This window comes from Thalassophryne amazonica, chromosome 5 (assembly GCF_902500255.1).
Source record: "Thalassophryne amazonica chromosome 5, fThaAma1.1, whole genome shotgun sequence".
NCBI lineage: Eukaryota > Metazoa > Chordata > Actinopteri > Batrachoidiformes > Batrachoididae > Thalassophryne > Thalassophryne amazonica.
In genome coordinates, this window is record NC_047107.1 from 58,189,417 (window position 1) to 58,205,437 (window position 16,021).

A 16,021-nucleotide genomic window follows, 5' to 3' on the forward strand; every position below is an offset into this window, starting at 1 on the left:
CCAGCTACAGACCCGCCCTGACTCCATTTTGTGATCAGAGGATAGACTGTATTATTTGAGTCTTTTTGCAGACCCACCCACCCACAGAGGTAAGTGCTGGGGTTGGGTGCACTGTCTCATGAGTGGCAGTGAAAGTTGAGGGCCTCAATGGACCAGATGGCAGAAGCTTGCTATGGGGGATGAGTCGGAGCTTGTGTGGGAGCTGGAGTGCTACCATTTTGATCTGGTGGGTTTCACCTCCTTGCACAACCTCAGCTCCAGAACCACTCTCCTTGAAGGGGGTTGGACCTTATTCTTCTTTGGAGTTGCCCAGGGTGTGAGGCACCAGGTAGGTGTGGGAATACTCATGAGCCCCCAGCTGAGCACCACTGCGTTGTAGTTTGCCCTGGTTTATGAGAGGGTCGCCTCCCTTTGCTGTCAGGGTGTGTGTGTGGGGGGGGGGGGGGCTCTGTTATTTGTGTGTATGTACCTATAGCAGTTTGGAGTATTCAGCCTTCTTGGAGTCCCTGGCTGGATTCCTGCAAAGGGCTCCAGTGGGGGATTCAATTGTTTTGCTGGGGAACTTCAATGCACACGTGGGGAACTTCAATGCACACGTGGGCATTGGCAGGGGCACCTGGAGAGATGTGATTGGGAGGAAAGGCCTCCCTGATCTAAACCCAAGTGGTTGTTTGTTATTGGAATTCTTTGCTAGTCATGGACTGTCCATTATAAACACGATGTTCAAACATAAGAACGCTCATAAATGTACATGGTACCAGAGCACCCTAGGCCGAAGGTCAGTGATCGATTTTTGTGATCTGATCTGAACTGAGGCCGCATGTTCTGGACATTTGAGTGAAGAGAAGGGCAGAGCTGTCAACTGATTACCATCTGGTGGTGTTTTGGATCAGAGAATGGGGAGGACTTTGGACAGACCTGGTAATCCCAAACAGATTGTGCAGGTAAACTGAGAACATCTGGAGGAGCCCACTGTCCGAGAGATCTTTATCTCGCAATTTCAATTCAATTTCAATTTATTACATTTTATATTGTCCCAAATCACCACAAAGCTGCCTCAAGGCACTTCACACAAGTAAGGACTAACCTTACCAACCCCTAGAGCAAGCACACAGGTGACAGTGGTAAGGAAAAACTGTCAGATGATATTGAGTAGGAAACCTCAAGCAGACCAGTGTCAGAGGGGTGACGCACTGCTTTGGACATTCTGACAGTTGCAAGGTTTTTACATATTTTTACAAAGCTGAAGAAATCATCATTCATCAACATTAAATAGACAGAAATGCAGAGAAAATACTAAGGTGATTGCCGGCTGCTAGCCCTAAGCTTCATGAACAGACCCAGAATTTAGATAAAGTTTAGGCTGAGACCTGTTACATTACTAATTAAATTTAAAAGGATAGGAAGCATAGTTCCACACTATGCCAGTATGCTACCCAGAAGAAAGAAGGAATAACTTGAATGTCTTTACAGAATCAGACTGTTTTATCTCCAGAGGGAGATCATTCCACAAAATAGGTGCACAATAATAGAAGGCTTTGTGGCCTGCAGACTTTTTATTCACCCTAGGGACACAAAGTAGCCCTGTGCCCTGAGAATGCAGAGTCCAGGCTGGTACATAGGGTTTGATTAGGTCAGCTAAGTAGATAGGTGCTAGTTCATTAATAATTTTATAGGTTAATAGCAGAACCTTAAAATCCGACCTAAGACACAGGAAGCCAGTGAAGGGACACCAAAATGGGTGTAATGTGGTTGAACTTTCTGTCAAGAGTCTAGCAGCAGCATTTTGAACCAGTTAGAGATCCCTAATGCTGGACTGCAGTAAAAAAGCAAATAGAACATTGCAGTTGTCTAATCTAGAAGAAACGAATGCATGAATCAGGATCTCAGCATCAGCCATAGACAGGATGGGACGAATCTTCGCTATTTGTCACAGGTGGAAGAAAGCAGTTCTGTTAATATCTCTGTGTATGTCAGAGGACAATGTGGTATCAAAAATCACCCCAAACTTCCTCACGTCAGTATAATGTATGATACATGAGCCTAGGATAAGCGTTAGCTGGTCAAACTGATGCCGATGCCTCACTGGACCAAAAACCATCATTTCAGTCTTGTCTGAGTTTAAAAGTAAGAAATTGCTTGACATCCAGCTTTTCACATACGCAATGCAATCCTCTAAGGCTTTTATGTGTATGAGATTACCCGCACTTTTCGGCATGTACAACTGAGCATCATTAGCATAGCAATGAAAGGTAATCCCAAAATGCTGCAGTATGTCCCCAAGGGGTGCTGTATAAAGGGAGATAAACAGGGGGTGCAGGGTTCTTGCCAGCACAATTGAGCATAGGGTGCCCCTTTGCTGTGATTTGAATCCCCTATGCTTTAACACCACTTTGAGCAGATGGAATCAATCAGTGAAATCACCTGGTGGAGTGGATGGTTGCAAAGAAAACCTGCTCCCTCTCGGTCTTTTCTGGAATGAGTTGAAGACCTCTGCTGTAGACTTAAACTTGAGGCCACGTAAGTAATCATTGAAGCAAGGTGATTGTGATTTGGGGGCGGGGGCGTGGTTTTAAGTATGTAGTCAAGGAGTCCCTTGTCAGGGCCATCCAATCTCTGTACTCACAAAGTGAGAGCTGTGTTTGTGTAAGTTAGACTCGTTTCCAGTGGAGGTTGGCTTCTGCCAGGGCTGTGCCTTGTCACCAGACCTGTTTGTGATATTTATGGGTAGGATATTGTAGTGGGGGGAGGAGGGTCTTCAGTTTGGTGGGATCAGGGTCTCGTTACTGCTTTTTGCAGATGATGTGGTCCTGTTGGTATCATTGCCCTGTGACCTCCAGCACTCTGTTCTCAGAAATGCTAAATTTATTAAAAGAATTTAAATTTAATTTTTTTGAAGGCTTGTGGAGGAAATTAAAGTAAACAAAAACACTTTTGGCATCAAGCAGAAAAATGTGAGGATTTCGGAGATTTGCAAATTCATTCTTAATCTGAAAAACTCAGCTAGGAAATTGTCATTAAAATGCAGAGAACTTGACTCAAGCCTTAAAAGTTATCAAGACTGACTCGTTAAACGCAGAACGTTGTGAAACAAGAAGAAGCACCAAAACATGAAACAAAGAACAACGAAACAAAAGCCACAAGGTCTGACTTAGTCTGACCATTCAGTGGGGTCTCTACCCTCTTTTTTGTATGACTATGGTGGCCAACATATGGTCATTGGGTATTGTGAAGAACTGGCATCCATCTGTCTGTTTGCCTGTGTACAACATAAGTCCAGTTCTATTACTGCCACAGTCTTCAAATTCACATGGAGCAATCTTGGGACCAGACTGTTGACAAGTTTAAAGATGGCTAACCTTGACAGATTTTAAGAGGTTAAAAAGTCACATTCTGTTTGAATCTGTTGTGCTTTATTTTTGAGTGGAGGGGGATGACAGCCAATTGGAGTAGTGCTGCACCATGACATTAGTGACTACCTTCTACAAAACCGCTTTGCTTTGCGTTTATTTACATGTCTCTCATATATTGTGTAAAAACTAGTAAGAAATAAACACTTCTAAAACCGAAAACACCGTTTTTGGAATTTAGTAACACCTCTGAACTCATTTCGCGGACGTTAGCATGGTGACATCACAGGCTGGTAGCTAGCTGCAAAATTCTCTTTCGTTTGTGTGTAAATATATCCTCTTGGTCATATATTTTGTAAAAGATAGCAAGAAATAAACACTTCTAAAACTGAAAACACTCTTTTTGTAACCTGATAACACCTCTGGAAGGATTTACAAAACATTTAGCGAACATTAGCGTGATGATGTCACAGGCTGGTAGCTAGCTGCAAACTCTGTTTTGTTTGTAAATATAACCGTTTTGTCATATATTCTGTAAATGCTAACAAGAAATAAACACTTCTAAGGCTGTTTTTGGGCCCTAATAATACAGCTGAAGTGATTTATAAGACATTTAGCGTATGTTAGCTAACTTCCTATGGAGTTAAATTTGTCTCATTAATACCTGCAAATTCACAGAGGGTGATGTACAAATATTCCTCGACTTGCACAACTTTCGCTCTTGTCAAAAGCTCATGTAAATGCACATTCAACGCCTCCTGCAGACGCCACTAAAACATAAATATTGTTTTTTGATTGAATGATTGTTAGAGGGGCATTATTGAACATGTACAAATTGTACATAAGACAATAGGATCTTAATAATTAATTAAACAACTGCAAAGAGCACAATGCTCATACGGCCAAGGATATTTTAGAATTGCGTTATATTTGAATGTTGAGATCAATTGCTTAATATATATAATATATAAATGCAATCCATTTATTTACCATTTAATCCCGTTCATCGATAGGCTCATCTACCTCCTTAGCTGTTGGTTCTGGTAGTTCTGTGAGTTTTATCCAGTTTAAAACTGCATGATTTGTCACGAAGGATTGTTCTAACCTTTCTTGATAAGAGTCAAATTCTTCCTCCGCTTTGTCAAAATGAAGATCTTCACCTCCACTGAACTCGGTGGCCATTTTCTCCATGTGCTTGCTTTGTCTCAATGGAGTTCATCTTGTAGTTAGAGGTCCGGATGGAACCAGACCGTTACAAGGTGCTGGACTCAAATGCTGGGAGCAAGAACCAGAACAGGCTTTGAACAAAAAGAGCTTTATTTACAACACTAACTGGAGCTGGAGTCCTGGAGTATATGGAGCTGGAACCGGGGCCAGGTGGGATGCAGAGAGCCGAGGACGAGGAACTAGGACAGAGGAGAACACAGGTGAGTGACTGCACTCGCAACATTGGAAGCCTTAACCAACAAACAGTTCACTGAAGGCTTAAATAAGAATGTTCTCAGGTCCAGGAATAAAGTTCACTCTGGCCAAGACTGAGCTCAAGACTGAGCAAGGTGTTCTTCAGCTTCTTCATGACAGTTCAGTCTTTGATGTACAACCCCTGGCAAAAATTATGGAATCACCGCCCTTGCAGGATGTTCATTCAGTTGTTTAATTTTGTAGAAAAAAAGCAGATCACAGACATGACACAAAACTAAAGTCATTTCAAATGGCAACTTTCTGGCTTTAAGAAACACTATAAGAAATCAGGAAAAAAAATCGTGGCAGTCAGTAACGGTTGCTTTTTTAGATCAAGCAGAGGGAAAAAAATATGAAATCACTCAATTCTGAGGAAAAAATTATGGAATCATGAAAAACAAAAGAACGCTCCAACACATCACTAGTATTTTGTTGCACCACCTCTGGCTTTTATAACAGCTTGCAGTCTCTGAGGCATGGACTTAATGAGTGACAAACAGTACTCTTCATCAATCTGGCTCCAACTTTCTCTGATTGTTGTTGCCAGATCAGCTTTGCAGGTTGGAGCCTTGTCATGGACCATTTTCTTCAACTTCCACCAAAGATTTTTCAATTGGATTAAGATCCGGACTATTTGCAGGCCATGACATTGACCCTGTGTGTCTTTTTGCAAGGAATGTTTTCACAGTTTTTGCTCTATGGCAAGATGCATTATCACTTTGAAAAATGATTTCATCATCCCCAAACATCCTTTCAATTGATGGGATAAGAAAAGTGTCTAAAATATCAATGTAAACTTGTGCATTTATTGACGATGTAATGACAGCCATCTCCCCAGTGCCTTTACCTGACATGCAGCCCCATATCATCAATGACTGTGGAAATGTACATGTTCTCTTCAGGCAGTCATCTTTATAAATCTCATTGGAACGGCACCAAACAAAAGTTCCAGCATCATCACCTTGCCCAATGCAGATTCGAGATTCATCACTGAATATGACTTTCATCCAGTCATCCACAGTCCACGATTGCTTTTCCTTAGCCCATTGTAACCTTGTTTTTTCTGTTTAGGTGTTAATGATGGCTTTCGTTTAGCTTTTCTGTATGTAAATCCCATTTCCTTTAGGCGGTTTCTTACACAGACGTTGACTCCAGTTTCCTCCCATTCGTTCCTCATTTGTTTTGTTTTGCATTTTTGATTTTTGAGACATATTGCTTTAAGTTTTCTGTCTTGACGCTTTGATGTCTTCCTTGGTCTACCAGTATGTTTGCCTTTAACAACCTTCCCATGTTGTTTGTATTTGGTCCAGAGTTTAGACACAGCTGACTGTGAACAACCAACATCTTTTGCAACATTGCGTGATGATTTACCCTCTAAGAGTTTGATAATCCTCTCCTTTGTTTCAATTGACATCTTTCGTGTTGGAGCCATGATTCATGTCAGTCCACTTGGTGCAACAGCTCTCCAAGGTGTGATCACTCCTTTTTAGATGCAGACTAACGAGCAGATCTGATTTGATGCAGGTGTTAGTTTTGGAGATGAAAATTTACAGGGTGATTCCATAATTTATTCCTCAGAATTGACTGAGTCCATATTTTTTTTTCCCTCTGCTTGGTCTAAAAAGTAACCGTTTACTGACTGCCACAATTTTTTTTCTTGATTTCTTATAGTGTTTCTTAAAGCCAGAAAGTTGCCATTTGAAATGACTTTAGTTTTGTGTCATGTCTGTGATCTGCTTTTTTCTACAAAATTAAACAACTGAATGAACATCCTCCGAGGCCGGTGATTCCATAATTTTTGCCAGGGGTTGTAAAACTCCACTCATTGTCAGCAATTTCTGTTGTGTTCAGGTTCGGTAAGCTTGGAGAAACGATGAGCCTCCAGAATCTTCTGGAATACCACAATATCTCTATTCTTATATAAGGAATTGTAAAACTGCAAAAGATTCAGCTATTTTTGGTTTTGTGATGTAGGTACTATGTGATTTTATTCTCTGTACTATATTGGATGATTGTTGTTTCCTCAATCTAAATGCAACTAATCTACTTGCCCTGTTGCCATATTCAAAGTATCTTTTGATTAGTGAATCTTAAGCTTCCCTCAGCTTTATCTGATAGAAGATTAAGTTCTTTGTGAACTGCCATTAAAACCTTCGTAAGACTAATTGAAGTGGATTGTTTGTGTTTACATTCTAATTCTTTTATCCTCTAGCTCTTGTTGTCTAGCAGCTCGCTCCTTTTTTCTAGCCAAGGTAAAAGAAATAATATGGCCCCTAATGTATGTTTTTGTACAGTCCCATAGCATAAGGGGCATTATTTCAGGTGAGGCATTGGTATCCAGATAGTTCTTGAGCTATCTAGGAGGGATGCATTAAGTCTCCATTGTTTGAATAATGGTCTTTGGCCTGTATACCATTTAATACAACAGGTGCATGATCGGAGATTATAATAGGCAGTATCTCAATGTCAATCCTATGCAATTCTACCTTGGATGTAAAATATTAATCAATCCTTGAATAAGAGGTATAACTACTTCAATAGAAAGTGAAGTCCCTGCTTCTTGGAAATTTACTCATCCATACATCCACAATATTTATTATGGTCGTTACTTACAACTAGGGATGTCCCGATATGATCACGTGATTTCAGACTTGATAGAAATCGGACGTTGCATCCCGATCAGGAATCAATCAATCAACTTTCAATCAATCAACTTTTTTCTTATATAGCGCCAAATCACAACAAACAGTTGCCCCAAGGCGCTCCATATTGCAAGGCAAGGCCATACAATAACCATGAAAAACCCCAACGGTCAAAACGACCCCCTATGAGCAAGCACTTGGCCACAGTGGGAAGGAAAAACTCCCTTTTAACAGGAAGAAACCTCCAGCAGAACCAGGCTCAGGGAGGGGCAGTCTTCTGCTGAGACTGGTTGGGGCTGAGGGAAAGAACCAGGAAAAAGACATGCCGAGAAGGGGGGCAGAGATCGATCACTAATGATTAAATGCAGAGTGATGCATACGGAGCAAAAAAAGAAAGAAACAGTGCATCATGGGAACCCCCCCACAGTCTACGTCTAAAGCAACATAACCAAGGGATGGTCCAGGGTCACCCGATCCAGCCCTAACTATAAGCCTTAGCGAAAAGGAAAGTTTTAAGCCTAATCTTAAAAGTAGAGAGGGTATCTGTCTCCCTTATCTGAATTGGGAGCTGGTTCCACAGGAGAGGAGCCTGAAAGCTGAAGGCTCTGCCTCCCATTCTACTCTTACAAACCCTAGGAACTACAAGTAAGCCCGCAGTCTGAGAGCGAAGCGCTCTAATGGGGTAATATGGTACTACGAGGTCCCTAAGATAAGATGGGACCTGATTATTCAAAACCTTATAAGTAAGAAGAAGAATTTTAAATTCTATTCTAGAATTAACAGGAAGCCAATGAAGAGAGGCCAACACGGGTGAGATATGCTCTCTCCTGCTAGTCCCCGTCAGTACTCTAGCTGCAGCATTCTGAACCAACTGAAGGCTTTTTAGGGAACTTTTAGGACAACCTGATAATAATGAATTACAATAGTCCAGCCTAGAGGAAATAAATGCATGAATTAGTTTTTCAGCATCACTCTGAGACAAGACCTTTCTGATTTTAGAGATATTGCGTAAATGAAAAAAGGCAGTCCTACATATTTGTTTAATATGCGCTTTGAATGACATATCCTGATCAAAAATAACTCCAAGATTTCTCACAGTATTACCAGAGATCAGGGAAATGCCATCCAGAGTAACGATCTGGTTAGACACCATGCTTCTAACATTTGTGGGGCCAAGTACAATAACTTCAGTTTTATCTGAGTTTAAAAGCAGGAAATTAGAGGTCATCCATGTCTTTATGTCTGTAAGACAATCCTGCAGTTTAGCTAATTGGTGTGTATCCTCTGGCTTCATGGATAGATAAAGCTGGGTATCATCTGCGTAACAATGAAAATTTAAGCAATACCGTCTAATAATACTGCCCAAGGGAAGCATGTATAAAGTGAATAAAATTGGTCCTAGCACAGAACCTTGTGGAACTCCATAATTAACTTTAGTCTGTGAAGAAGATTCCCCATTTACATGAACAAACTGTAATCTATTAGACAAATATGATTCAAACCACCGCAGCGCAGTGCCCTTAATACCTATGACATGCTCTAATCTCTGTAATAAAATTTTATGGTCAACAGTATCAAAAGCAGCACTGAGGTCCAACAGAACAAGCACAGAGATAAGTCCACTGTCCGAAGCCATAAGAAGATCATTTGTAACCTTCACTAATGCTGTTTCTGTACTAGGATGAATTCTAAAACCTGACTGAAACTCTTCAAATAGACCATTCCTCTGCAGGTGATCAGTTAGCTGTTTTACAACTACCCTCTCAAGAATCTTTGAGAGAAAAGGAAGGTTGGAGATTGGCCTATAATTAGCTAAGATAGCTGGGTCAAGTGATGGCTTTTTAAGTAATGGTTTAATTACTGCCACCTTAAAGGCCTGTGGTACATAACCAACTAACAAAGATAGATTGATCATATTTAAGATTGAAGCATTAAATAATGGTAGGACTTCCTTGAGCAGCCTGGCAGGAATGGGGTCTAATAAGCATGTTGATGGTTTGGATGAAGTAACTAATGAAAATAATCAGATATAGATCATCAGATATAGATTTTATCCTCATTATTTTGATCAGCGCTATTTCAAGCTCATTATTGCAAATTAATAGGCCTTTCACGCGTTGGAAGTGTCAGAGGTGTCAAGAATCGGTCTAAAAAGCATTATTTTCAATGAGACGCGTTGCTTTTTAGAGGCGTCAGAAGCGTCGCGTCAAAAGCCGAACTAAAGCGACACTTCTGACGGGAGTGTGCAGTGCCACTTGCCGGCAGGCTGACGCGGTTAAAGTTCAACCCAGTCTTTTTAAAAAATTTTATTATTACTATTTTTTTTTATTGAACAAAAGAAAAAAACATAAGTTCATCCCAATCCAACTTTCGACACTGAGCTGTGACGTAGCTTTGCGCTGTCCAATAGGAACGACACGTCGGGCCAAAACACGGAAGCCTAGTGACAGAAACCACTGATCTGTACAAAACAGGAGCAGTTTTCTGAAGAAAAATCCTTGGAAATGTTTTTTGTTGTTTGTTACCTCAAAATTTCTGATTACTGTTTAAAAAAAGTTTAGAACACTTATAATTAAAATAGCTAAATCAATAAATGGTTCTTTAGAAACCTTTTATCTGTAAATTAAAACCACCTGTTATTTCAGATTAGATAATTTCTTGTTTAACATAAGGAACCTTGGACATTTATTTTTAGACAAATAAAATAACATGGAAATTTGTACATTTTTTAAGTCTGGTAGATTATTACTTGGTTGTTCAAGCTACCTCAAGGAGAAGTGCAATGTTTAAGTGATAAATAATAAAATAAGGTGATTAAAATGAAAATATTATATATTTAGCATTTGTTCATTGTTCATTCAGTTTTTTAAACTATCGGATCGTGACTCGGTATCGGCAGATACTCAAAATCAGATGACTCGGAATCGGATCGGGGCCAAAAAAAACCTGATTGGGACATCCCTACTTACAACTCACAGCTTATATCATAATTCCCACATATTGTATGCTAGCAGAAAGATGTAGGAAGTGGAGATGAACAGTACACACATGGATCCTATATTTTGTGCTATAACTTATGAGGAGTGGAGCCATAGAGGGAGTGGAATAAAAAAAAATGCTTACCACAGCTGTACTGAAAATTTTTAACTTGAATGGGAATATAGGGTATCTGAATAAGAAAATGTAATGATAACACTGTTGTTTCTGTATTTAGCACAGGATCCTTGGGGAACAAGAGAACAAGAAAAAAAAAAAAAAAAAACATCATCATCTAATAATAATCCAACTATCAAACATGCAGTTGCATGGTGGGATCTGTTCCCTAGGTACTAAAGCAAGCAGTAAAAGTGCACAGTCTAGCTTGAATTTGGCTGTGCTTGAAGTGTGCCAAGATGAGAAAGTAGTTGGGGGCAAAAATAAATAAAAGTAGATTTTAGCTATTCAGGCTCCTGCAGAACTTGACAAATATTAAACCAAGCAGCTCCTAGTGGTACAATGCAATCAGTCTTCTTTCATGGATTATTAAGGAAGGTAGTAATAAGAGAGTAATACTAAGAACACAAGACAAAAAAAAAAACAAAATATTGTAGCTGGTGGTCACATATATAAAAACTGAAAGTTCAGGTAAGGTGTATGGGGCTCAACTCACCTCGTTTAACACACAAAGTATATAAACACACCAGAAAAGAGTATATATACAAAAAAATATATCAACAATATGTGGAAACACAGGTTACTTTTCTTGATCCTTATGGTTGTCTACACAGGTGAGAACACACTCAACCTTCAGTATCGGTCGCTGGAACAACTGCCTTTTGAACAAGCTCCATTGCCTTTTTGGGGTCCAAATAGTCCTTGTCCTCGCCCTTGTATGAAATCTGGCCAGATGGAGAAGTCCGTATCAGACTCCTTGTTGTCCTCGTAACTCCATTCACACATCTGTGAATGCAGCTCTGGCAATGCTGTCTGTGTAGTTGGGGAATGGTAATGCGGTTCCCGTTATAGGTGAGAGGGGCTTTGTCTTGGGCTCTCCTCAAGATTTCCGTCGTAATGCAGTTTTGCGATGATCACCCGCGGCTGCTCCCGGTCTCCTGATTTCCTGGGTGCAAAGGTGCAGTGTGAGTGGTCTATTTTTCTGTCTCGGTCCGCAGGACTTCTTTTAGAGTTTTGGTGACTGCTGGTGGGAGTTTGAACCCAACTGCTCTTCAATGCCAATAATACATTACATTACCGATTTATTAGGATTCCAGCAATGCATTAAGAGTTTGACACACGTTAGTTGAAATACCCTGGAGTTGGTCCTCATTCGCGCTATCTCTATCACAGATTTTGACATCATGCTTTTTGTGATGGCCGTCTCCATTCATTCACTTAAGTTTACAGTCTTGTTGCTGTTTACTGTGACAAGAACTGTATTTATCATTGCGGTGACACATCAACTCCACAACTACAATTGAACTTGGAGCCAGACTGACTGCCTACATCACTTTCAAAAAATGATCATTCAGTCATTAATGGGGGATTCTTTAACTACGGGAACTATTGGCCTTGTAAGTGTAATTTCCACCACACCATTGCCTTACAATATAAAGCGCCTTGGAGCAACTGTTTGTTGTGATTTGGCGCTATATACATGTGCTCTGATGTCACTGTTTATCTCCATAGAAACTACCCAAACAATCTTTCATACAAACTGTTTAAAGGGACATTACAGTGTTGTGGTGGAAATTACGGCAATAGTGTGGGACAACTACACATGTGGGACAACTACAAAAAAAAAATCACAACAGTTGTATGACATTGAATACCCCCATTATGTTTTGATTATTTTACTGATATTTTATTCAGAGATATTTTAAAACATTAGAAAAAACATTTCTTTACCATTCATTTTTTTTATCATTAAAGATCAAAAGTCTGGGTGTGGGACAAGCACAAAACGGCAATATTTGCATATAATGATGCTGAAAAAAGGTGAAAAAGTCATCATAGACTACTAGAACAAATTTCTTAACACACTTTCATTGTAAAGATAACTATAAAAGTGTGAAATTGCTCCATCTATATTAAAACCACGCACCCCCCCAACACAGTCGCGTTGGTTCACTGATTACTTACGTGGCCTTAAGCATAAGGCTAGAGGTCTAGAACGAAAATGCCAATTCAAAACTAAAAGTAATCCACCTTGTGCGGCGCAGTGCTATTCTAGACTTCTACACTACTACTGGCTACAAAGCAGGGCTATTACTCTGCCGATTTCTTACATTACATTGAGAAGAAAATACATGACCTTAGGTTATATATCCCAGCATGCTTTAATCCAGCCACTGCACCCTGTTATCAAGGTGGGTGCCATCACTGATATATTACCTAGATTTACCGAATTTGATAGTATCTCACTGGGCATGCTGACTAAACTTGTAATGTCTCCTAAAAGCACAAACTGCTTATTCGACCCTATACCAACAAAACTGTTTAAGGACCTGTGGCCCACTCTTGGGCCTACTGTGTTAGAAATGATTAATTTGTCATTACCCTTGGAATCTGTTCCTAGATGTTTCAAATCTGCAGTGATTAAGCCATTACTTAAGAAATCTAATCTTGACCCTAGTGTACTGAAAAATGATCGGTCGATGGCAAATGATTTTGTTTTAAAATTCTGGATAGAGTGGTTTCACAGCAGCTCATGGACCACCTTACTGAGAATATCTTTGAGCTGCTGCAGTCTGCATTTAGAACATATCATTCCACAGAGACGGCTCTCAAGAAAGTGGTAAATGATCTTCTGCTTGCAGTGGATTCAGACACCACTATGGTTCTGGTGCTGTTAGACTTTAGTGCTGCGTTTAATATGGTGGATCAACATATTCTACTTGATTGGCTGGAGAATAATTTTGGGATTACTGGGAATGTCCTTGCATGGTTGACATCATACCTAACTGGTCTTTCTCACTGTGTCTTATACAACCTCTAACCTTGGTGACATCAAATATCTGATTCCACAGGGATGCATCTTAGGTCCCCTGCTTTTCTCGCTTTATATAGCACCCCTTGAGCACATACTGCGGATTTTTGGGATTACCTTTCATTGGAATGCTGATGATACTCAGTTGTATATGCGATAATTGCTGGTAATGTCATATACATAAAATCTTTGGATTGCCTTGGATCATTGAAAAGCTGGATGTCAAGCAGTTAGTTAGTTTTAAACTCAGACAAGGCTGAAATGGTGGTTCTTGGTCCAGCATGACATCGGCATCAGTTTGGCCAGCTAATGCTTACCCTAGGCTCATGTGTCATACATCACACTGACAAAGTGAGGAACCTTGGGGAAATTACGAGGACTTCTTTCTTCCACCTGCAAAATATAGAGAAGATTCATCCTATCTTGTGTATGACTGATGCTGAGACCGTGATTCATGCATTTGTCTCTTCTAGATTGGACAACTGCAATGCTCTCTTTTCTAGTTTACCGCAGTCCAGGGCTCTCCAGTTGGTTCAAAATGCTTTTGACAGGAACCAGAAAGTTTGACCCCTTTACACCTATTTTGTTTTCTTTAACTTTATTAATCCTCAAAGGGATTAATAGTTTAGGATTGATCTTAATGCAGAAATAGCTGTTTTGATTCAAAAATGTGGTAAATTCTGCAGGAGCTCTGAAAAAGACCCCTTACTCCATACCTTGGTCACTAGTGCCCCCAAACTTCACTGTGCCATTTGACCTCCAAACATGGTTTGAATTATGGCATCCAGAGAATTCAATTTTGGTCTCATGGCCCGACTTCATTCTCCCAGTATTTCACAACCTTGTCTAAATGTTGTGCAGCAAACTAAACAAGCTTCAAGATGCTTTTTCTTCTGCAATGGTGAGCATGCATACAAGCCATAGCGGGTGGTTGAATGCATTACTTGTTTTCTTTGTAGCAATTATACCTATTAATTCCAGGTATTTCTGAAGCTCTCCACAAGTGGTCCTTGACTCTTGGATAATTCTTCTGGTAATTATTTTAATTCTTCTGTCAGAATTCTTTCGAGGAGCACCTGGTCATGCCCACTTTATGGTGAAATGATTTTGGTCTACCGGATTATGGCCCAAAAAGTCCTCACTGGAACATTCAGAAGTTTCGAAATCCTTTAACCAATCCCATCAGTACGTATGTTTTGCAACAATAAGGTTGCGAAGATCTTGAGAGAACTCTTTGCTTTAAACCATCATGAAATGTTTCTTGTGTGACATCTTAATAAGACACCTTTTATAGGCTGTCGGTTGGGACTGAACCAGCTGATATAAATTTACACTGCCATGGGGCAGGATTTTTTCTAATTACTGATCGATTTCAGTTGGTGTCTTGGCTTTCCATGCCTTTTGCACGTCCCTTTCTTCAGGTGATCAATACTTTTTTCCTGTGTCGTTTCACATTATTACTCATAATTTATGGACATCTATGGTTTGATTTCTTTGTGTGTGTATTATGTGGGATACTGACATCTGTTGAAAATTTCATGTCATCAGCTCCAATAGCAATATATTACTGAGAAAAATGGTGTTGAGCTCAATACTTATTTTACCTGCTGTGTATATTAGCGCTGCACGATATTGGAAATTAGTGCAATATGCGATATGGATGTCTAGTATTTCAATAACGATATTGTCGCGATATTTTTTCTTTTTGCCTAAAAATGCAATATACATGACCAATAAGAAAAAATATCTATAAAATTTATACCAACAACAAATATGCATTTCAAATATTGCATTTATTTACATGTTCACATGTTTCTTCATGCAAAACAGTCACTTTCAAGCAAAAGTTGAACCAAACCTTAACCCATTTAGGGTTTGTACTTTTAAAAATAAAAAATAAAATCTCTAAACTTAAAGTGCCATTGAGAAGTATTTGGAAGCTAGAGCTTTACAACAAAAAACTGAAAACAATCCCTTGTGCTGTTTTGTACCTGAAATATTAAAATCTGTTTATCACTAAATGTGATGTGCAAATAAACTTGCTTTCTTAATTCTTAATATATCAAAAAATGTAAACTTAAAAGTATCCAGGCCTTCACTGAGTGAAAATGACTTCAAACAACAAATAGCAGGTTCAAATCTTAACAGTAAAAGTAAACTACTTCAAGTTTTTGGCCAAGAACCTTAACCCATTTAGGGTTTGTACTTTTAAAAATAAAATCTATAAGCTTAAAGTGCCATTGAGAAGTATTTGGAAGCTAGAGCTTTACAACAAAAAACTGAAAACAATCCCTTGCTGTTTTGTACCTGAAATATTAAAATATGCGTATGTTTATTATCACTAAATGTGATGTGCAAATAGACTTGCTTTCTTAATTCTTAATATATCAAAAAATGTAAACTTAAAAGTATCCAGGCCTTCACTGAGTGAAAATGACTTCAAACAACAAATAGCAGGTTCAAATCTTAACAGTAAAAGTAAACTACTTCAAGTTTTTGGCCAAGAACCTTAACCCATTTAGGGTTTGTACTTTTAAAAATAAAATCTATAAGCTTAAAGTGCCATTGAGAAGTATTTGGAAGCTAGAGCTTTACAACAAAAA

The 16,021-nt window shown here is 39.3% G+C and overlaps 1 protein-coding gene across 6 annotated transcripts in view; it reads left to right on the forward strand.

Annotated features, from left to right (window-relative positions):
* The window catches only part of clip1a (CAP-GLY domain containing linker protein 1a), a 163,720-nt gene that overhangs the window by 48,494 nt on the left and 99,205 nt on the right, over positions 1 to 16,021 (forward strand). The window lies entirely within an intron of this gene.